Source organism: Heterocephalus glaber, unplaced genomic scaffold (assembly GCF_053883595.1).
Source record: "Heterocephalus glaber isolate CG9 unplaced genomic scaffold, H.glaber_assembly_v1.0 deba00000281, whole genome shotgun sequence".
Taxonomy (NCBI): domain Eukaryota; kingdom Metazoa; phylum Chordata; class Mammalia; order Rodentia; family Bathyergidae; genus Heterocephalus; species Heterocephalus glaber.
The window spans coordinates 4,943,291-4,968,845 of NW_028258139.1; the positions used below are offsets into that span (position 1 = coordinate 4,943,291).

The window sequence follows — 25,555 nt, forward strand, 5'->3', positions numbered from 1 at the left end:
ATCAAGTGTCTTTCTGATGCACCAGCACTGATATTGCTTAAGAGCCATTACAGACACAAGGCCCAAGGGCCAACTATACCTGGAGAATGATCCAGAAAATAGCTATTCCCTAAGGGTGTGAAATACTAGCAAGAAAGATACTTGCAATAAGCATTTTACAGGCAGTAACCCAGGAATTAAACCAAAAACATCATCAACAACAACAAGAAAAATACAAAGGAGAAAACAACTAAACAAGACCCAAACACAGATTTCCGGATCACCAAAGGGAAATCTAGGGGCAATGAGATGAGACACCCCAAAAATCAACCTCCTGGACTTCCTGAACTGGCAACAAAAGAGGTTCTGAAGAAAATGAAATCAGAAATAATATCTGTTACAAACAGAATGGTGACCATAATAAAAGACATGATTAAAATCTCCAGAGCAGACACAGTTAAAAAAAATAGAGAAGCTCAGGAACATGATGGAACTCATGAAAGTCCAACACAAGAAAGAAATGGAATCCATAAAACAGATTCAGAAACATCCAGAAGATTAATGGAGCCATCCAAGCTACACTACCCCGTTCTGGGCCTCCCAGCGAGGGGTGGACTGTTGAGGAGTGGAGCCACTCGGGCACCTGCAGCACTGCCCCAGGCTTCCCCCCCACCTTTGGCCTCCTGTTTGCACCTATACCTGGATCCACGCCACGGAAGCACAGAAGGTCATAAAGGCCATTGTCCTGAGCTCCAGAAGATAGAGCAGAAGTGAACAGCAGAAAGAGGGGCTCTCTCAGGCTCCTTGATGAAAATTGAAGCCCACTGGAAAAGAGAAGAGAATCTGCAATAGAGGCACACCAGATCACTGTAGTTGGTAAGCTGGAAAGATCACCACCTCCAATCTGAAACTGGACTTTTTTAAGGGGAAGAGCAGCTGGAACCTGCACTAGAACCTTGCAGAGTTCAACCCTGCAGGAGGACAGGGAGCTCAACTTGTGACTTGTATCCAGTCGATACACATCAGTTATAACCATCAATGTTAATGGCCTCAACTCACCAATCAAAAGAAACAGACTGGCAGAATGGATTCAGAAGCAAAATCCAACAATATGCTGTATACAAGAAACACACCTAATTCAAAAAGAAATTCATAGACTGAAAGTAAAAGGATGGAAAACAGTTCACCATGGGACAGGAACCTGGAAAAAAGCAGGGGTAGCTATCTTATTTACACACAAAGTAAATTTCAAACCAAAACTAATTAAGAGAGACAAAGATGGTCACTATATCCTTGTAAAGGGAACAATCCAAGAAGAGATGACAATCCTAAATACATATGCATGAACTACGAATGCCCCCAACTATACAAAACAAATATTAATGCACATGAAAAACCAAATAAGCACTAATAGAATTGTAGTGGTGGACCTCAATACCCCACTGTCACAAATAGATGACCTATACAAAAAATCAACAACAAAATACTATAACTGAACCAGGCTTTTGAACACATGAACTTAATAGATGTTTACAGAGCATTCCACCCCACAAAATCAGAATACACATTCTTTTCGGCTGCACACAGGTCATTCTCCAAAATAGACCACAGAGTAGTTCATAGAACATGTTTGAGTAAATGCAAAGGAATTGAAGTTATCCCATGTATATTTTCAGACCATAGTGCCATTAAACTGGAGGTCAATAGCAAAAGAAACCACAAGAACTTCACAAACACATGGAAATTAAATAACACTCTCCTGAACAACCAATGGGTCACAGAGTAAATTAAGAAATTAGACAGTTTTTACAATAAAATGATAATGCCAGTAAAACATACAGGAATCTATGGAACACAATGAAAGCAGTTCTATGAGGAAAATTCAAACCACTGAATGGCCACATTAGGAAAACAGAGTGAGCTCAAGTAAACAACTTAATACTGAATCTTTTTTTTTTTCTTTTTTAAGGTACTGGGGCTCGAACTTGGGTCCTTGCGCTTGCGCAACAGGCGGCAAAACCACTGAGCTAAATCCCCAGCCTCCCTAATACTGAATCTTAAGCTCCTACAAAAAGAAGAGTAAGACAAACCCAAAGCTCATAAAAGAGAAGAAATTGTAAAGATCAGAGCAGAAATCAATTCAATGGAGACTAAGAGAATGATACAAAAAATCAACAAATTAAAGAGTTGGTTTTTCAAAAGAATAAATAAAATTGATAAACCTTTAGCCAACTTTATGAAAAAAGGAAAGAAAAGGCTCAAATGCATGAAATTAGGAGAAAAATGTGAAGTCACAACAGACCCAGCAGAAATCCATATGATCATCAATACCTACTTCAAGAACCTGTACTCTAATAAAATGCAAAACACAGAGGAAATGGACAGATTTATAGATACATATGAATTACCAAAGTTGAACAAATAAAATATAAAAATCCTAAACTCTGCAATTACAATCAGTGAAATTGAAAACATAATTAAAACTTACCAACAAAGAAAAGTCCAGGTCCTGATGGCTTTACTGCTGAATTCTACAAGAAATTTAGAGAAGAACTATTACCACTACTCTTTAAACTTATCAATGAAATTGAAAGGTAAGCAATATTTCAAATTCATTCCTGGAAACAAGTGTTATTTTGATTCCAAAACAAGGGAAAGGCCCAACCGAAAAAGAGAACTACAGGCCAATCTCCCTAATGAACATAGATACAAAAATCCTCAATAAGATACTGGCAAACAGAATACAGAGGGTCATCAAGAAGATCATACACCCTGACCAAGTCAGATTTATCCCAGGGATGGAAGAATGGTTCAACATTCATAAGTAAATCAATGAGTGTAGTACACTATATTAGCAGAGTCAAGGACAAAAACCATATGATCACTTTAACAGATGCAGAAAAAGCATTTGATAAAATTCAACACCCACTCATGATAAAAACCCTGCAGAAAATTGGAATAGAGGGACTTTATCTCAACTTGATGAAGGCTATTTATGAAAAAACAACAGCCAACATCATACCAAATGGTCAAAAGCTGAAAACTTTCATGCTAACATGAGGAACAAGACAAGGATGTCTCCATCACCACTCCTGTTCAATATAGTTTTGGAAACATTAGCCACAGCAATTAGACAAGGGAAAGAAATAAATGCAATAAAGATAGGAAAGGAAGAAGTTAAACTATCATTATTTGCTGACTATAAGATACTCTACATCGAAGACCCAAAAAACTCCACCAAAAGACTTCTATACTTAATTGACAGATACATTAGAGTAGCTGAATACAAGGTAAACACACAAAAATCAATAGCCTTTTTGTATACAAATAACAGACTCACTGAGAGAGAAATTAGGGAAATAATTCCATTTATAATAGCGTCCAAAAAATGAAATATCTATGAGTCAATGTAACAAAGGAAGCAAAAGACCTCTACACTGAAAACTGCAGCACTCTGAAAAAAAAGATTGAAGAAGATACAAGAAAATGGAAAGACATCCCTTGTTCCTGGGTAGGAAAACTCAATATAGTGAAAATGGCCATATTTCGAAAAGTACTCTATAGATGCAATGCAATCCCAATTGAAATCCCAACAGTATCTTTCATAGAGCTAGAGAAAACAATCCAAAAATTCATTTGGAACCAGAAGAGACCTAGAATAGCAAAAGCAATTCTAGGGATCAGAGACATGGCAGGGGGTATCACAATCCCCAACTTGAAACTGTACTACAAAGCCACTGTGATAAAAACAGCATGGTACTGGCATAGAAACAGACCTGAGGGTCAGTGGAATAGATTAGAAGATGCAGAAACAACTCCAGACATACTCAGCTACCTCATCTTTGAAAAAAGAGTCAACCATTCTCAGTGGACGAAAGAGAGCCTCTTTAATAAATGGAATTGGAAAAACTGGATTTCAACTTGCCAAAGATTAAAACTAAATCTATATCTTTCACCATTCACTAAACTAAAATTGAAGTGAATTAAATATCTAAATATTAAAACAGAAACACTTTATTTGCTGGAAGATAAATTATGTAGAACTCTTGAAGACATTGGAATAGGAGAAAGCTTTAGGTACAAATCCTCAGTAGCACGGGAACTAGCACAAAGAATCAACAACTGGAATCTCATCTTATTAAAAAGTTTCTCACTGTGAGAGAAACCACCAGCAGAGCTAAGAGACAACCTACAGCATGAGAAAAAATTTTTACCAGCTGTTCCTCAAAGGTCTGCTATCTAGAATATATAAAGAACTCAAATAATCAGATCCCCCAAATATAAAGACCCAATTCAAAAATGGGCATCTGAAATGAACAGACATTTCTCAGCCAAAGAAGTAAAAGCAGGAAATAAACATATGAAAAAATGTTCAATATCTCTAGTCATGCGAGAGATGCACATGAAAACAAAGCTGAGATTCCACCTCACCCCAGAAAGAGTGGCTGCTATCAAGAAATCAACAAATATCAAATGCTGGCAGGGTTATTGGGAGAAAGGAACCCTTCTCCATTGTTGGTGGCAGTACAAACGGGTGCAACCACTGTGGAAATCAGTATGGAGATAGCTCAAACAACTAGGATTTGAAGTCCCATTTGACCCAGCTATCCCTCTGGTGGGTATCTTCCCCAAAGAATTAAAAGACCACAGTGATATATGCTCACCCATGTTTACAGCAGCACAGTTTGTAATAGTGAAAGCTTGGAAAAAGCCCAATTGCCCATTAACTGGAAACTGGATAAAGAAGATTTTTTTTATATATATAAAATGGAGTACTACTCAGCCATAAAGAACAAGAAACTAGAGATATTCATAGCTAAGTGGCTGCACATTGAGGCCATGCTCTGAAGTAAAATAAATAGGACATACATGTGTAAATACCAAATAGTTTCTCTGGTGTGAAATATTAAAAGTGTAAATAAGGATCAAAATGTATAATTGATATTGTGAAATTGGATGAAACAGTCTAAAGGAGTAGGGGTGATGGGAGGGGTAGGAGAAAGAAAAGAAGGGTAAAGAAAAAATATGAGAAAAGGAAAAAATGGAAACAAATCCTTGTAAATATGGAAGAGTGGAGCGGTGAAGGGAGGGCAGGAAAATGGGGAAAAAATAAGAACCAATATACATCACATAAAGGCACAAGATCCCAAAGATGAATGTAATTATCTGAGTACCTAAAGTGTACCAATAAATTTAATAGAAAACAAAGAAGATTAAAAACTCCACTGAAAGTATATGCAGCAGAATGAGCCAATGTAAGGATAGGATACCAGATACGGAAGATAGGATTGTGGTAGTGAGTAGTAAAAGAAATATTTCTTAAAAATAGCAAGGTACCACAAGAAAACAATCCACCAGCTACAAGAGGATGCAAACAAGAATAAAATAAGACTGATCAGTGCCAATGAAATAGCAAGAGATAGTACAAATGCCATAAAAAACTGTTCATAGAAGTAATCGCAGAAAACTTCCCAAGCAGGGCAAAAGAATTTGACATACAGATAAATGAGACATATAGGACTCCAACTAGCCATAATAATAATAATAATAAAAATCTACATCTAGGCATATAATAGGCAAGATTCCAGAAACTCAACAGAAGAAAAAAATATTGAAAGCAGTTAAAGAAAGAAAACAAATCATATACAAAGAAAAGCCCATCAGAATCATACCAGACTTCTCAACACAAACCCTCAAAGAAGAACCTGGTGTGAAGTATTTTAAGCCTTAAAAGAAAACAACCTCAAACCCAGATTGAAGTACCTTGCAAAACTATCTTTCAAAATAGGTAGAGAAATAAAATATTTTCAAGAAAATGAACACCTGAGGAACTTCATGAATAACAAAGCAGCATGCCAAAAAATTCTGAATACAAGTCTAGAAAAAGACAATGAGGGTCACAATTCCATGAAGTCCAACAAAATGCATCCATCAGACAAGGCAAGAAATTAAATGGAAATGAGAGAAAAATAAATGAAAGAGCAAACAATAGGAAAATATCATGAAAAGGATAAGTCAATACATATCAATCAGTTATAACCATCAATTTCAATGGCCTCAATTCACCAATCAAAAGAAATCAACTGGCAGAATGGATCAAGATCCAACCATATTCTGTACACATGAAACACATTTAATTAAAAAAATTCATAGAAAGTTAAAAGATGGCAAACAATACTCCACTGGACAGGAACCTGGAAAAAAGTAGGGGTAGCAATCCTATTTGCAGACAAAGTTGACTTCAAACCAAAACTAATTAAGAGAGACAAAGAAGGCCACTACATCCTTGTAAAGGGAACAATCCAAGAAGAAGAAATGACAATCATAATTACATATGCACCAAATACTAGTGCACCCAACTATGTAAAACAAATATTAATGGACGTGAAAAATCAAATAAGCACTAATACAATAGCAGTGGGGGACCACTGCCACAAATAAACAGATAAACTAGACAAAAAATCAACAGTAACATATTAGAACTGAACCAAACCTTTAAAAAAATGGACTTACTAGATGTTTACAGAGTTTTCCACCTCCAAAAAACAGAACACATTCTTCTCAGCTGCACATGGGTTGTTCTTCGAAATAGACTACATGCTAGCTCATAGAACATGCTTAAGTAAATTCAAAGAAATTAAAGTTATCACTTGTATGTTGGCAGATTATGGTGCAATGAAATTTCAGATTAATAGCAAAAGAATCCATACAATTTTACAAACACATGGCAGTTGAATAACACCATCCTGAACAAACAATGGGTCACAGACAAAATTAAAGGAGATATGAGACAGTTTCTACAATTAAATGATAATGCCAATACAACATACTGAAATCAATGGTACACAATTAAAGCAGTCCTACAAGGAAAATTCATCGATGTGAAAGCCTGTATTAGGAAAACAGAGTGAGGTCAAATAAATAGCTTAATGGTGAACCTCAAGCTCCTTGAAAAAGAAGAGCTAGACAAACCAAAAACTGGTACAAGGGAGGAAATTATAAAGGTTAGAGCAGAAATCAATGCAATGAGAACTAAGAGAATGATACAAAAACATCAAAGAATCAAAAAATTGGTTCTTTGAAAGAATAAAAAAATTGACAAACCCTTAGCCAACCTTATCAAAAAAAAAGGAAAGAAAAGGCTCAAATCCATGCAATTAATAATGAAAAGTGTGATTACAACAGATCCATCAGAAATTCAGAGGATCATCAATACCTACTTTGAGAACCTATACTCCAATATGATGGAAAACAGAGAAGAAATGGACAGATTTCTAGAAACATATGAATTACCAAAGTTGAACCAAGGAGATATAAAAATTTTAAACAACCCAATATAAATCAATGAAATTGAAAAGATAATTAAAAACTTACCAACAAAGAAAAGCCCAGGTCCTGATGGCTTCACTGCTCAATTCTACAAGAAATTTAGAGAAGAGCTAATATCACTACTTCTCAAAGACTTTAATGAAATTGAAAGGGAAACAATTCTCACAAATTCATTAATGAAAGCAAACATTACCTTGATTCCAAAGCAGAGAAAGACCCAAATGAAAAAGAGAACTACAGACCAATCTCCCTAGTGAACATAGATGCAAAAATCCTCTATAAGATACTGGCAAATAGAATGCAGATGATCATCAAGAAGATCATTTACCCTGACCAAGTTGGATTCATCTCAGGGATGCCAGGATGGTTAAACATATGCAAATCACTATATTAACCAAGTCAAGGACAAAAAACATATGATCATTTCAGTAGATGCAGAGAAAGCATTTGGAAAAATCCAACACACATTCATGATAAAATCCCTATAGAAAATTGGGATAGATGGTCTTTATCTCAACCTGATAAAAGCCATCTATGAAAAACCAAAAGCCAATATAATACTAAATGGTCAAAACCTGATAACCTTCACAGTAAAATCAGAAACAAGATGAGGGTATATGCTGTCACCACTCCTGTTCAACATAGTCCTGGAAATATTAGCGACAGCAATTAGACAACAAAAGAAATAAGGAAGAAGGAAAGGAAGAAGTTAAATTGTCATTATTTGTGTATGACATGATACTTTATATAGAAGACTCCAAAAACACCAAAAGACACCTACACTTAATAACCAGATTCAGTAGAGTAGCTGGATACAAGGTCAACACTCAAAAATCAATGGTCTTCTTCTACATGAACAACAGATACACTGTGAGAGAAATTGAGGAAATAATTCCTTTCATACTAACATCCAAAAAAATGAAATATCTAGGAATCAATCTAATGAAAGAAGTACTTTGAAAGCTACAGCCCTCTGAAAAAAGAGATTGAAGAGGATATCAGAAAATAGAAAGACTTCCCTTGCTCCTGGGTAGGAAGAACCAATATAGAGTAAATGGCCATGCTTCTAAACTGCTATTTAGATTCAATGCAATCCTGATTGAAATCCCAACAGCATATTTCACAGAACTAGAGTAAGCAATGCATAAATTCATTTGGAACCAGAAGAGACCTAGAATAGCAAAAGCAATTCTAGGCAACAAATACAATGTAGGGGGTATCGCAGTCCCCATCTTGAAACTATACTACAAAGCTACTTTGATAAAAATAGCGTGGTATTGGCAAAGATACAGACCCAAGGATCAATGGAACAGATTAGAAGATGCAGAAACAACTCCAGACCTACTAAGCCACCTATTCTTTGACAAAGGAGCCAACCATCCTCACTGGAGGAAAGATAGCCTATTTAATAAATGATGCTGGAAAAACTGGGTTTCAACTTGCCAAAGATTAAAATTAGATCCTATCTTTCACCATGCACTAAACTAAAATTGAAATGAATCAGAGATCCAAATATTAAAACAGAAACACTAAACCTGCTGGAAGGTTGGTTAGATAGAACTCTTGAAGATATTAGTGCAGGAAAAGATTTTATGAACAAAACCATAAGTTGCATGGAAACGGGCACAAAGAATCAACAACTGTGATCTCATCTTATTAAAAACTTCTGTACAGAAAGACAAACCACCAACAGAGTGAAGAGACACCTACAATATGGGGGAAAATTTTCACTAGCTCTTCCTCAGGCAAAGGTCTACTATCTAGAATATATAAAAAACTTAAAAAAATAAGACCCCACAAATTTAAAAACCCAATCCAAAAATAGTCTTCTGAAATGAATAGACATTTCTCCAAAAGAAAAGTAGAAGCAGCAAATAAACACATGAAAAAATGTTCAACATCACTGATCATTCAAGAGATGCAGATGAAAACAACACTGAGATTCCATATCACTCCAGGAAGAATGGCTGCTATCAAGAAATCAACCAACAATAAGTGCTTGTGGGGCTTTGGGGAAAAAGGAACTCTTTTCCACTGTTGGTGGGAGTGTAGACTGGTGCAACCACTGTGGAAATCAGTGTGGAGATTCCTAAAAGAACTAAGATTTGATGTGCCATTTGACCCAGTTATTCCCCTCCTGGGAATCTTCCCAAAAGATTTAGAAAGCGTCATATCACAGTGATATATATACACTCATGTTTATAGTGGCAGAGTTTGTAATAGCTAAATCTTGAAAGCAGCCCTAGTGCCCATCAACTGGTGACTAGATAAAAAACATATTTTTTTTTATAAAATGGTATAGTACTCAGCTTTAAATAATGATAAACTAGAGGCATTTATAGCTAAATAGATGCACATTGAGGCTATACTTTAAGTGAAATAAATAGGACACACATGTGTAAATACCAAATAGTTTCTCTGGTGTGAAAAACTGAAAGTAAACGAGGACCAAAATATATAATAGATAAAATAGGAAGAAAAGTTCCAAAGGGGAAGGGGAAGTAGGAAGAGTGGTGGTAGAAAGGAAAAAAGAGAAGGAAAAAATATGAGAAAAGAAGGAAAAAATGGAAACAAAGTTTTTGTAAATGAGGGGGTAAATGGGTGGAAGGCAAGGAAAGAGAATGGAGAAAAAAAACAAGAACCAAGTTATATCATGCACAGTTACAAATTCCCAATGATGAAAGTGATCATAATGTATACTTAAAATGTACCAGCAAACTTAATGGAATAAAAACAAAAACACAAAACAGTCTCTCTTCACAAAGCATGTTATACTACTATTATATAGTGACCAAGCAAACAATGGTGACAGCCTAGATCCTGAAAAAAAAGTGAAATTGAAACTTTTCCGTGGTGCTCAGAGTGCTCCAATTATATGTAATGGATCATCTGCCTTAGGCCCAGTCCAAAAATCTTTCATCTTTATATTAACCCTAATACTCAGAAATTAACCAGATTTATTGTCATCAGTGAAGTTAAGAACAGAATCAATTGCTGTTAACTTTGATCTTTGAAACTAAAATCTGGAAAGCAAAATTAGTCAAATACAGCAAAATTTATGTATTGTGACTACAAGTCATACCACTCTTTCAAATGTTTCATTTATCAAGCAGCTGATAAAATAAAGATTACATACACCTACAGTAACCCACATGAAAAAATACTGGAAAACTGAATCAGAGTTATGTAAAATAGAATAGAAAACACTTTCTATAGTTCAGTACTCCATATAGATGAAAATGGACATGCAAAAAGATAGAAAGTATAAGGCCAAAGTATTTTAGATTAAAATTGTTTACATAATTTCCAAAATGCTTTTCTTGAATTGTGTATAAATGTTCCTAAAACTCTGCTTTCTCTGATAGTTCTGTTTATTGAAAGAAAAAATATTATCTATTTATAGAGTTTGCTCTAGGCAAAATTATGAAATATGCAAAATTTATATTCTATCTTTTTGAGTATCCCAAACCCAAGCTGAGTATGTACCTTCTCCACGTGAATTCACATCTTTAGGTTGAACCTTACTGCTGGGAAAAAGATTGATTGATCTTTCCCCACAAAGTTTGTTAAATTGGTAGGATTAAAAATAACATTTGCAGTCATTTGACTTTGTGTGTGTGTGTGTGTGTGTGTGTGTGAAACTTCTGGTCAATGTGTACCTTGGAGACAGCAATTTGCAGATCTTTCATCTTTTTACGTTGATTAGATTACATATTGGTTTCTTTTTTAAAAAATTGTCAACATTATAATGAATTAAAGAAGATAGCAGTTGGTTTCTTGGTCCTGTAAGGTCAGTGCTGAAAACAAAAATGATTTCAAAGTATTTGGAGTCACCGTTTCTGTACTTTATTTCTATGTCAACTTTGGCACATGTGATCTGAGAGTCCAGTTCGGCATTCATATCTGAGTTCCCACTAGGACATAAAATAAGAATTGAATACATCTAGTCCAATCACATTTTGTTCTTGTTACAAGATTACTACGTGTAGCCACACTGAGACTTGGAAGTGGAGTGCACAAAAGGGGTAGGCCTGTGACCAGCTAAAATGCACACCCCAGAATTGAGAGCATGATGGCCAGTCCTGGCCATAAGGATGCCTTTTTCCCAAAGTTATCCTTGCCATTTTAAAATTTAACCTTTGTACCTTCAAAAAAGAGACAGTTCCTTAAGTGATTTTGTTTTTTAAACTAAAATCTTTTTAAACAATAAAAACATTTTGACATTATTGTTGTTTAAATTTTTAATTATGCAATTTTGATAATGTGCTATTAAAAGAATTCTTTATCAAACATCAGCACATAAAGAAAAAGAACAAATTGTTTAAATTTGTCAGTACATTATAGATGACCACTGACCCATCAAATTAGAAATAAAACCAAGAAGATGCTGAGACGTATATGCTTAAAAGAGCACTACAAATGCTGAAGGATGTTTTCTTTTTGCAAAAGTTATATCCTCCTCCAAATATAGAAAATGAATAAAACACTAAAAATCATGTGCAATGTTGGTAAACTTCATGTGCACAGAAACAAGTGAACAACAGATATATGTCAGTATAAATATTCATGCTCCTTCATATTCAAATTTTTTCCCTTCCATTTTCCCCCAGTTTTATTGATGATGTTGTAGGCTTCTCCATGCTTAGATTTTACCATTTCAACATCTCAAACAAGCGGCGTACATCTAATTGCCAGCTCATTTCTCCCCAGTTCCCCCTAATTCCCCCAAGGTCTGGCTCCATTATACATGTTTGTTTTGTGCAGATGGCCTAGGAAACTCATTCTTTGAATACTGTTCTTGGTGTGAATTTGGGTACATGGTTGCTAGCAAGAACTGGAGCCCCCAGGCCAGGTCTCTTTTCCTCAATACTTCTCTCATTGTCTGGCAAAGCAGCTGGCTCCTGCTGGCAGGATAGCTTAGAACATGGCAGTCACTCCAGGTACAAAGTCTTAACACAAGGATGGTATCTCCAGTGGTCTGATTTTCAAGGCATGATGTCACTTTTATTTTAAAGTCAATTATTTTGTTGCTACTCTGTATTAATTTCTGCTACAGGCACACACTGGACAGGCAGATCTATGTCTCCATTGCTCTTTTCAGCAGTTATGTAAGAGGTTTTATCTTTGAGCTATGCAGTTAAGGATGGCAAATTTTAAAAGCAACTTAGGTAAAGTGCTCAGTAAAATTAATCAATGTATGTAACTTACAAAAGAAGGAAAGGTGCAGAGAGCTATAAGGTAAGGTAATATTCTTTTAAACCCCATGAGGAACTAGTATTTTCATTATGTGTTTGTGAAATAGATTAGAATAGAGCCCTGAGATTGTTGAAGGCAGGCAGAAACAAGTATCTCATTCAATGAAGACTCAGACAGAAGCAGGTCCAGCATGGAAAGTACTGTGCTGCAGTCAGAAAACTCTCCTGTATCCATCAGGTCTCTTACTTCCTGAATTGTGAACTTAAATGATCCAAATCTCAATAACCCTTTCTAGTCAATGAGGAAAACTTTCAACGGCCTTTTCTCAAGGATATTTAAAGTTCAAATTAGATAAAATATGTGTATGTATTTTGGAAAGCATATATATTTTTATGAATATGGAAGCAAAGAATGTTATTGCCACTACAAGAAAAACAAATTAGAATGATTTAGAAATTTTCTTTGCCTAGTCTAGGACATATAAACCCTAAATTCTAAACAAAAATAAAGCTCAATTTTAGCAATTGCCGATTTTGTTACAAATATAAAGTGATCGGTTTATATGACCTACAGAGTCACAGTTGTGGGAGGCCAGAACGTGCCTCTGCAGGACAAGAAGGATGGCTGAGCTGCAGACAATTAAGTAGAAGCAGATGTAGGAAGCTCTGTGTCCTCCCTCTTTTTGGCTGAACGTATGACATGATTTCCAAGGACAAAGGGCATCCCAGCTCCTTCTACTACAGAGAACAGAGGCTGCCCAGTGCAGAAATTTTAGACTGTCATTGGCCTGAAGATTATTCTGAAAAATCTATATGAACAAGCATTTCTAACTACCTACTCTATTTCCATTTATTCACTTTCCTTCTAAGTCACCACCCACATGGAAGCAAAATCCTTTTTCCTTGTCTTGTGGCTTCTCTAAAAATAACCATTCTTTGTCGAAGATATTGTAAAGCTGTAATTCTTTAAGAACTACTCACTCCTTCTATATGTTAAATATAAATGTCAATAAACTTCACATTATTTTTCCTCTGTTAATCTGTCTTTTTTTTTAGAAGGGTTCATTCCAGTTAAGAAATAATGGGAGTTACTATTTTTCCCAGACTTGGTAATATAAAATTCCAATTGTCTATCATAATAGGAGAATTTTGAAGGCATATCTTATCTTGGCCTTTTTAAATGGGAGCAATATTCCAAAACTAGCTTCTGATAGGACAGTAAAGTTAACACTACTCATTGAGCTTAAATGACAAGCCCAAAGAGCTCCATTTCCTGGACTATCTGCTCTCAACTCTTACTGTGATATGACTACACAGTGCCCTTCCTTATTACTCATCGTCTCCTCCACCAGTTGTATTTGCGTTATACACACACTCTTGACTCTCTTCCAAGTCACTAGGTCCTCCTAACACCATCCCATTCTGAAGCACTGCAGGCACTTGACCTTGTGTCCACCCAATGCACCCATGGGCCTAACCAGTATCTCTTCATCTTAGGTTGATGATTCAAGGATCTGAGTCAATACAGGTCAATTTTGCAACATTGCATCGCAAGCGTGAATTTCAGAAATAATTTTTTTTTCAGAACACATCTTTTTACTCTATATTTTCAAGCATTCTGAAATAAGGGATCCCAAATTCAAAAAAAAACAGGGCCAAATCTGGTCTGAAGATTATTGTTATTTGTGTGGAAAAATTTTACTGTAGCAGAACATTTACCCATCCATAAACGACCACTTATTACCATTTCTAAAGTACCATTTCCTCTCATCCAGGACACATTAGGCCTTCCCTCGTTTATTTCACTTTTCAATGCCTGAGTCCTCTGAGTCCATGGACTTTGCTCTTCACCATGAAACATTTTCATTTACGTAGAAACAAGGTTCCAACCTAAAAAAGGTCTTCCATCTTCTAAGTGAAGAACACTAAGTTATTTTAGCTATTTCTTTAGCCATGGAGTGCTTTGTTTCATTTAAATGCTATGTAGCTATCCAATATGATAAATGCATAAATTCTGAGCCGTTTCCATCAATATGAGCATGAAGAAGACTTGGGTTGCTCCTGTTTGCTTTCTTTCCCACTCTAAATTCGGCCACTCTTCTTGAAGCCTGGAGTTCTTCAAAGCAAAGTATGAAGATGATTCAATTAGGTAATCACCATTGGGATTAAGCACCCTATGATTAGGTTTGTAGTCAAAAGAGAAGCCTGACATAAAGGTGCCAAAAAGTCAAGATCTTTTAGGGTCTATACTGTGGTAGAAGGGTCTACATAAAAACATAACTGAGATAAAAGATATTTATGTAGTAATAATACATTGAGTTCCATGAGCAATATTGACTAAATATGAATTTTCTAATATAGTTGTATTAGAAAACATTTACTTTTACTGTGATCTTTTTTTCCATGGGCCTAGAACTAGCAACCTTGATATTTTGACAAGTTGAATGTTTAGATATTAAAGAAACAACAGGACCCCCCCCCCCCCGCCCGGGGAAATGCCCACCAGCCGCCATCTTGGCCGCTCGGGCACAATGGTTGCAGAATGACTGTAAATGGCTCGGTCCACCCACTTGCACCCAGGACATGGTGAGGACCCCCCGGGCATGCCCACCAGCTGCCGGCTTGGCTGCAGTGGGAGCCTGTAACAACAGCCCCTACAACCACCCCGGCCTCTGGCCTCTTGTCTGTGGAGCTACTTGGTTCCACACTGCAGAGGCACAGGGGGACATAAAAGCCATTGTCCTGAGGTGCAGAAGTGAACAACAGAGTGAGGACCTCTCTCAGGCTCCCTGATGAAAAGTGAAGCCCACTGGAAAAGTGAAGAGACTCTCTGCAATAAAGGCACACCAGACCACCGTGCTTGGTAAGGTGGAGGGATCATCACCTCCCATCGGAACCTGGACTACCTTCAGAGGAAGGGCAGCTGGAACCCGCAGTAGAGCCTTGCAGAGTGCAATCCTCTAGGAGGACAGGGAGCTCAACTTGGGACTTGCAGCCAGGAATTTGCCTGAATCTCACGGGTCTGTGACTAGCTTGCTGAGACACATTGACTTATATCTGCACACTGCTACCCACGTTGTCTATTGTGACAGCAGAGACACACCCTCAAAGAGGCCCTTCATCTTCATTGTTATTTTTTATTCCCAAAATTAGTATTATTAGTTTTTTTCTCTTTTCCCAACAGACGGAGCCACCAGGCAAGGTAAGAAACTAAAGGGAAAGGGGGAAAAATAAGAAATAAAAGATCATATAATAAAATATCATGACAAGGATGAGTCAATATCTATTAATTATAACTGTCAATGTTAATGTCCTCAATTCACCAATCGAAAGAAATAGACTGACAGAATGAACTAAGAAGGAAAATCCAGCAATATGCTGTATACAAGAAACATATCTATCTCAAAAAGAATTTCATAGACTGAAAGTAAAAGGATGGAAACAGTTCTCCAAGTGACAGGAACCCAGATAAAAGAAGGGGTAGCAATCTTATTTGCAGACAAAGTAGATTTCAAACCAATACTAAGTAAGAGAGACAAAGATGGTCACTACATCCTTGTGAAGGAACAATCCAAGAGGAAGAGATGACAATCCTAAATATATATGCACCAAATAGGAATGCCTCCAACTATACAAAACAAATATTAATGGACATGGAAAACCAAATAAGCACTAATACAATTATAATGGGGGACCTCAATACCCCACTATCAGAAACAGACAGATCATTTACACAAAAAATCAACAACAAAATTCTAGAACTGAACCAAGCTTTTGAACAAATGGACTTAATAGATGTCTGCTGAGTGTTCCACCCCACAAAATCAGGATACACATTCTTTTTGGCTGCATATGGGTCATTCTCCAAAATAGAGCACATGCTAGCTCATAGAACGTGTCTAAGTAAATGCAAAAGAACTGAAATTACCCCCTGTATATTATCAGACCATAGTGCAATGAAATTGGAGATCAATAATATAAGAAACTGGAAAACTCCCACAAACACATGGAAATTGAATAAAACCTCCTGAACAACAAGTGGGTCACAGAGGAAATTAAAGAAGAAATTAGACAGTTTCTACAAGTAAATGATAATGTCAGTACAACATACAGGAATCTATGGGACACAATTAAAGCAGTTCTACGTGGGAAATTCATAGCAGTGAATGCCCATATTAGGAAAGCAGAGAGATCTAAGATAAATAATTTAATGCAGAACTTTAAGCTCCTAGAAAAAGAAGAGCACAACAAATCCAAAGCTTATATGAGAGAGGAAATTATAAAGATCAGAGCAGAAATCAATGCAATCGAGACCAAGAGAATGATACAAAAAATTAATGAATCAAAGAGTTGGTTTTCCAAAAGAATAAAATGGATAAACCTTTAGCCAACTTTATCAAAAAAGGGAAAGAAAAGGCTCAAATCCATGCAATTAAGAATGAAAAAGGTGAAGTCACAATAGACCCAGAAGAAATCCAGAGGATCATCAATACCTACTTTGAGAACCTGTACTCTAATAAAATGGAAAACACAGAAGAAATGGACAGATTCCTAGATACATACGAATTACCAAAGTTAAATGAAAAATATATAAAAATTCTAAATACTCGAATTACAATGAGTGAAATTGAAAATGTAATAAAAAATTTACCAACAAAGAAAAGCCCAGGTCCTGATGGCTTCACTGCTAAATTCTACAGGACATTTAAAGAAGAATTATCACCATTACTCTTTAAACTCATCAAGGAAATTGAATGGGAAGCAAGGCTTCCAAATTCATTCCTGGAAGCAAGTGTTACTTTGATTCCAAAACCAGGGAAAGACCCAACCCAAAAAGAGAACTACAAGCCAATCTCCCTAATGAACATAGATGCAAAAATCCTCAAGAAGGTACTGGAAAACAGGGCTGGGGATTTAGCTCAGTGGTTCTGCTGCCTGCCTCGCAAGCGCAAGGACCTGAGTTCGATCCCTGGTCTCAAAAAAAAAAAAGATACTGTCAAACAGAACACAGAGGGTCATCAAGAAGATCATACACACTGACAAAGTAGGATTTATCCCAGGATGTAAGGATGGTTCAAAATTCATAAATCAATAAACATAATACACTATATTAACAGAGCAAAAACTATATGATTATCTCAATAGATGCAGAAAAGCTATTCAACAGAATCCAACACCCATTCGTGAAAAAAACCCTACAGAAAATTGACATAGAAGGTCTTTATTTCAACCCGATTAAGACTATCTATGAAAAACCAACAGCCAACATCATAGTAAATGGTCAAAAACTAAAAACTTTCATGCTAAAATCAGGAACAAGAAAAGGATGCCCACTATCACTGCTCCTGTTCAACGTAGTTCTGGAAACAGCCACAGCTATTAGAAAAGAGAAAGAAATAAAAGGATTAAAGATAGGAAAGGAAGAAGTTAAACTGTCATTATTTGCTGATGATATGATACTTTACATAGAAGACCCAAAAAACTTGGCCAAAGATTTCTAGACTTAATTGACAGATTCAGTAGAGTAGCTGGATATAAGGTCAACACTCAAAATACAGTAGCCTTCTTGTACACAAATAACAGACTCACTGAGAGAGACATTAGGGAAATAATTCCTTTTACAATAGCATACAAAAAAATGAAATATCTAGGAATCAAGCTAACAAAGGAAGCGTAAGATCTCTACACTGAAAACTACAGCATTCTGAAAAAAAAGATCAAAGAGGATATAAGAAATTGGAAAGACTTCTCTTGTTCCTGAGTAGGAAGAACCAATATAGTGAAAATGGCCATATTCCAAAACTACTACGTAGATTTAATGCAATGCCAATGGAAATTCCAACAATATACTTCACAGAACTAGAGAAAACAATCCAAAAATTCATTTGGAGACAGCAGAGACCTAGAATACCAAAAGCAATAATAGGCAACAGAGACATGGCTGGGGGCATCACAATCCCCAACTTGAAACTATACTACAAAGCTACTATGATAAAAACAGCATGGTACTGGCAAAGAAACAGAACCAAGGAATAGATTAGAAGATGCAGAAACAACTCAAGACATACTCAGCCACCTCATCTTTGACAAAGGAGCCAACCACCCTCACTGGAGGGAAGATAGCCTGTTTAATAAATGGTGTTGGAAAAACTGGATCTCAACCTGCCAGAGACTAAAACTAGACCCATAACTATCACCATGCACTAAACTAAGATCAAAGAGGATTAAAGATCTAAATATTAAAACAGAAACACTAAACTTGCTGGAAGATAAGTTAGGTAGAACTCTTGATGACATTGGCATAGGAAAAGACTTTATGAACAAAGCCTCAATAGCACGGGAATTAGCACAAAGAATCAACAACTGGGATCTCATCTCATTAAAAACCTTCTGCACTGCAAGATAAACTACCATCTGAGCTAACAGACGACCTACGATGTGGAAAAAAATTTTAGCAGCTGTTCCTCAGGCAAAAGACTACAATCTAGAATATATAAAGAACTGAAAAAACTCAGACCCTCCCCCCAATTTAAAGACCCAACTCAAAAATAGGCATCTGAAATGAACAGACATTTCTCAGAAAAAGAAGTAAAAGCAGCAAATAAACTTATGAAAAAATGTTCAACATCACTGGTCATTCAAGAGATGCAGATGAAAACAACACTGAGATTCCACCTCACCCCACAAAGAATGGCTGCTGTCAAGAAATCAACCAATAACAAATGCTGGCAGGGGTGTGGAGAGAAAGGAACCCTTCTCCATTGTTGGCAGGAATGTAGACTGGTGCAAGCACTGTGGAAATCAGTATGGAGAAACCTCAAAGAACTAGGACTACAGGTCCCATTTGACCCAGCTATTCCCTTGCTGGGAATCTTCCCCAAAGAATTAAAAGAATCATACCACAGAGATATATGTGTACCTATGTTTATACTGGCACAGTTTGTAATAGCTAAAGCTTGGAAACAGCCCAAATGCCCATCAACTAGAAAGTGGATAAAGAAGATGTGATTTTTTTAAAAAAATGGAGTACTATTCAGCCATAAAGAATGAGAAACTAGAGACATGTATATCTAAATAGATGCATATTGAGGCCATACTCTTAAGTGAAATAAATAGGACACACATGTGTAAATACCAAATTGTTTCTCTAGTGTGAGAAACTGAAAGTGTAAATAAGGATTAAAAGGAATAACAAATTATTGATACTTTGAAATAGGAAGAAAAGGTCCTAAGGGTAGGGGTAGTGGGAGGGGAAGGGGAAAGGAAAGGAGGGAAAGGAAAAATTATGAGAAAAGAAAAAAAGTGGAAACGAAGTCTGTGTAAGTAGGGAAGGGTGGAAGGTGTGCAGGGCCCACAGGTAATGGGGAAAAAAATAAAACGCAAGATAAATTATGTACAGGTATAAGCACCCACTGATAAATGTAAATGTATTGTATACCTAACATGTACCAATAAAAGAATTTAAGGAAAAAATATAAAGAAACAAACTCAATCATACTATTTCAAATATAATACCAAAGTTTTCTGTAGGAATGTTGATAATCTTACTAGCATGGTTTCGATACCAAGTCCTTGGGTTAAACAATAATGATAATTTTTGATAGATACTTGATTTATCTTTTTATTGAAATAACTCATTAACAATTTTAAAGAGAGCAATGTGTTAGGAAAATGTAACAATACAAGTGACTCTTGCCTAGGGCAGAAATTGAGTCGTATTTCGGAGAAATGCATCTTAAAATTTACTCTGCAAAGTAATCATCATGAAATTTTGTTAACATGCAGACTCCCATTTAGTTAGTCCCAAATAAGAGGTCAGTCTCTCAGGCAAGGATCAAAGCCCTATTGATTCTTTTATCACATTTATAAGTAAAGCCACAGATTATCAGTTTGCACCCATGAAAATTAAGATTTTACTGGTAAACAGAGAATGCCTAGATAGCTAAAAGGTGGTTAAAAATATAGTAAGATGGTATTAACAAAACCCTTTTTTTTCAGTTCATTTACCCTTAAAATAGGTCTCCTAGGAAGCAGAATATATTAACACTACTGTGTGGGTATTATGGTTGACAGTAGGAAAGACATGCATTCAGCTCAATTTTAGAAAAAAATAATATTTTGCAACACTATTTGTCAATATCTAAGGCAGGCTACTTCATAAAGAAATGAGGTTTACTCATCTCAGAGTTGTGAGTTCTCAAGAGCTTGTATCTGGTGTTCAGTATTTGTGTTGGTAGAATCAGGTGTTTCAGAAGATCACATGGCAGAAGATAGTGAATATTATGTGTGTGGCCTCTGGTCTCTCCTTTTTATTATAACGCCACCAGTATTCAATTATGGGAATTCTCCTTTGATGACCTTATTTAATTCTAATCACCTCCCAAAGGACCTACTTCTAAACATTGAAGTGGGATTAAGTTTCTGTCCTCTTATTACCTTACCGTGGAGAGTAAACTTCTTAGGGGACACACACATCCAAACAAGAGCACTGTTAAAATATAACAATCAATATTTAAGATAATGAAGAATAATTTCATTGTGGAAATAATAAAAATTAATCAGTTTTATAGGTAAGTTCGTTAGTCATCATGTCTCTCAAACAATATCTCAATTTATGAGTCTATCAAGTAAGTACCTAATCAAATTAATAGGTGATAAAATGGTAAAGCCAGACAGAGCTTTCACAATCTTTTTTAGTCCAATCTTTGTTTTATATTATTGAAGAAAATATATCAGGAAAGTATTATGCATTTCCAAGCTTTCTCAGAAGTACGCCCAGACATTAAAATAGAAACAAAACTTTTCAAACCTAGGTGAACTATTCATCTCATTGTGAGTCTGATATTTATTGATATTTATGTTAAAAGCACAATGTTGGGTACAGTGTGAAATAAAAAAAAGTGATAGAGCCCAATCCCAGATGGCAAGACAAAATATAAACTTAATATTAGAAGGGAAATGTTACACAGGATAGAATAGAGGCCATTTACTCACTAGGTATAAGAAACTGGAAAATTATTTGAATTCTCTAAGTATTAATTTCTTCAACTGTAATTTTAAAGTAATCATTTCTACCTCTGAGGAGAAATGGGGGCAGAGTTCAGTTAGATAACATGTATGAAGACCTTAGGAGAACTGTTTGCACATGGCAGATATTCAGTGGTAGTAGGAGGATATATATTTTATATAGTCATACATTCACATAAAAATGTCACAGTTCTGCATATGTTTAACTCTACAATGGCATAAGTAACAGAATATCTCTCTGAATTGGTATGTGGTCTGAAAGAATTCATGCGATAAAATCAAGTTCCTGGATCCTAAATATAGAGAAGTCGAAGCTTTAAACCTTTATGTCTCACCTCAAAAAGCAGAGCTTGAGTCAAAAGCTTAAATGGAAGGTGGCCCTAGGGAACAAAATGACATTAAGGGCTGGAAAGGAAAGAAAAGTGTAGAAAAGAAGAATTGGCTGGGTGGCTAGCAGTGGTGAGAACATTGCTTGCCACTGAGCCCAGCTGCACTCTGCCCCAGGATCACCAGAGACGCAGCACAAAGGCCCAGAAATTCCACCCTAAGTTGAGAAACGTTTTTATCCATAGGTCTGACCTATCAGGCAAGAGCTCACTATTGATATTAAAGCATTAAATTCCTCACCTCTGGTCAGAGGGTGAGCAATATAGGGTACAGTTGAGGTAATGACCTGGAACTACATTTTAGAAAGATTTACCTTCAAGATTACTGGAGTAAAAGATAAGTTTATAGTACATGAGTCCAAGAATAGAAGTCCGGCACCAACACTACCAGCATGACCACAATTTCAGCTGTTATCACTACAACTACCAATAACAACAGCTGTACTGACTAACTACTGTAGCTCCATGCTAGAGCAGTGTCATCCAAGTACAGTCTTCCATTTAGGGCTCAAATCAGCTTCAGAAATTGGACACTATTGTTACCTTTACTGTGTGGATGAGAACACAAAGCACAGAAGTTTTCAACAATGTGTCCCGTTCATATAACTAAGAAAGGTATCAACAATATGCTTGGTTCACACAGGTCATAAAGGCTGAATCATGACTCCAACCCCAGGTATTTGTAACTACATTTGCACACACTGTGTTGATGGATTAAATTTAGTGAAATTTAGGTAGAAAGAGGGACCAGAACATCCTCTGTGAAGAAAAGGCATGAGCTAATGCATGGATAAAATGAAACAGCTGTTGAATTAACAAGTCAGTTGAGGTAGAAGGAGAACGTTTAGTGAAGACCATGTTATTAAGGCAGATAGCAACCATATTTGGAGAATTTTTAGAGGTAGGCATGTTTTATAAAAATTAGGGTGATATCATGGTTGTCTTAGTTTGTGCCGGTATTAACAAAACACATGCTTGATGGCTTAAACAACAAATTTCTTCACCCTGTGGAGGTTGTGGTCAAAGAATTACAATGGAAGTCATATTTTTCCTAGAGAAAATTACTCTAGGTAATTACTCATTCATTACTGCTACATGCTGAAATGTGAAAAAAAATTGAAAACATTGCAAATTTGCATTTATTATATTTATATAATAAAATACATGACTTTTTCTTTTCAGTTACAGTTTAGAAATAACTAAACAAACAAATGTAAAAATATAAAGAATATAAACTTTTCCAACTTTGGAAACATAGATAGTGCTAAAAAATACAACCACAATTCTTTTCTTTTTTTTTTCAGAACCGGGAATTGAACTCAGGATCTTGCACTTTGAGGCAGGCAAGGGACCACTGAGCTAAATCCCCAGCCCTCCAAAAATATTTTTAACATTAATGAATGAGAATCTTTAATTGTTGGCTTTGCAAAATATGAGTCAATTGCAAACAATATTGCTATGCTCAAAGCACAAATACTTTTCATACTTCCAAAAATGTTTTGATAAGGGACTCATTTTGGATGCATACCACCCAAAACACCTTTTCTTTTTCTGCTGGTCCGGGGAGCCATATCTGTGTTGTCATTAAAATTTTCCTCAATTTGTGTTTGAAACTGACAAAATTTCATGTGTAAAGGCTGATGCACACATTATGAATTTAAATTTTTTTTTCTGACACTAACCGTCTTATGAGATTTCTAAATTGCTTTCATTTTTACATTTGACTCTATCATTCTTACTATTGGGCTTGAGTAGTTTTTGCTGAAGCTCTTAAAAAATCTCTTGACTTATCAAATCCAGATATTTTTCCAGCCATTTTCAATGGTAAATGAAAGATACACACAGTCCACCCCCTCAACCACTGACTCTGAAATCAGCAGTACCTCTCAGATACAATTTACTGTTGAATATCACACACTTATACAAAATCATGTTTTCACCAAACTGAAGGCTTAATGTTATGATTTAACATTAGTCACGTGCAAAGGCAAAGCTACTCCTGACTTTAAACCTATACAGGTGATATATGTTATAATAATTAAGGAAAAAACTTGTATCTCTCAGATTAGCCACAAGCTCCAAAGGGTTAAATTTCTGGAGGCTAGAAGTCCAAGATGTATGTGCCAGCCCATTTGATTACTGGTGAGGTTGCTTAATTTTCATAGGGATGCTTATTGTTTCTTCACATAGTAAAGAGAGAAGATAACCTCCCTCTTGTGTCTCCTTACAAGGGCACTAACCTGAGTCGTGGGGATTCCACCTTCAGGATATAAGTACCTTTCAAAGACCTGACCACTACATACCATCAGTTTGAGTATTAGGCTTTAGTGTATTAGGGGGAACACAAAGATTCAGTGCATACAATTCTGTGGGCTAGATTAGAGATCTCCAGATTGGAATCTAAAAGATGAAGGCAATGGTGCTGCTAAGGACCCAGGAGTGAGAACATTCATGGGCAAAGTATACTGGTTGGAGCCATGAGACAAAAGACCTCCTGATCCAATAATAAGAAGGGATGGAAACAACCTGCAGTTAGCAAGAACATAGGCCAGTTAACTTCACAGACACTGTCACCATGACTAGAGGAAGACTTAAGGACATCTCACTTTAGAGAACAAAGTGATATTTAGTAGCATATTGGTCTATTAAAATACATTTTAAATGCACATTTAGCCACAATAAAAGTATAATGCCTCATGTAAATTGAAAAGTCTGTACTTTTAAAAATAAATTTCCATTTATTATCTATCATCAGAATAATCCTAAGAAATAGGCATATCTTCTAAAGTAAAAGAAACTGAAACATATATTATACATTTTAAACTACTCACATAACTTTATTGCTATATGTATAACCACTTAGTCACACAGTAAAATCATACAATCTTATATATCACTAATCCAAATAATTAATTTGTAGTTCCCATGTCACATTTTAAAAATTAAGATGGAAAGCTATTTGAGAAAATGTGATCAGTAGACAAAATGTGAGATTTACTCAATTTAAATATGGTCTACCACATTTGAATTTATAAAATTAAGCTAATATCTATATTTTGTGAAATCTTATTTGTATATTTAAATAATGGTATGCTGGCATTTAATAATCTCTAATCAAAAATAACTATAATTCATTTATTATCATGAACAAAATATAAATTTATTTATATCTCTCAAACTAGAATTTACCAAATGTTACATTAGGATGATTTGCAAACACACATGCAATAGTTTGTTTTTACCAACGTTGACCATTTCACCTCCTTCTGTTATCAGCAGAGAATAAAATAAAAGTCATTTATGAACAGGAACAGACAAATATTAAGAGCTTCTTTGGTGAGTGGGTAAAAGGCATTTAAATGCTTGCTAAGTGGTAAGTGTTTAAATTTAAATATACAACTTGGGCAGATGAAAGTAACATAAAGTTATTTTCAATGTAACACTAGTAACTTCTAATCCAATTGTTGTGTTTACCAGCTGCTTATCAAAAACTCTTAAAAATTGTCATAAATTTGTCGTACCATATTCAGAAATATCTCCTTTTTCTTGGGATATTCCAAGCATTTCAATGAAACTGCTATATAGAAGACATTTAATGAAAGTGTGCAAAGGTAAATTATGACCATATTTTGTTTTTAT

The 25,555-nt window shown here is 35.7% G+C and overlaps 1 protein-coding gene across 12 annotated transcripts in view; it reads right to left on the bottom strand.

The window, feature by feature from the left end:
* The window catches only part of Sntg1 (syntrophin gamma 1), an 835,631-nt gene that overhangs the window by 323,575 nt on the left and 486,501 nt on the right, over positions 1 to 25,555 (bottom strand). For 4 of the 12 annotated variants that reach the window (XM_087185766.1, XM_087185755.1, XM_087185775.1 and 1 more), the window contains 2 exons: positions 7,354 to 7,396; positions 2,468 to 2,510 (listed from right to left, as the gene is read on the bottom strand). The exons of 3 other annotated variants lie outside the window; for them this stretch is intronic. The gene's annotated coding sequence lies outside the window, so the exon portion shown is untranslated. The remainder of the gene's footprint in view (positions 1 to 2,467; positions 2,511 to 7,353; positions 7,397 to 25,555) is intronic. 5 more of the 12 variants (XM_087185779.1, XM_087185757.1, XM_087185800.1 and 2 more) reach the window with 2 other exon arrangements.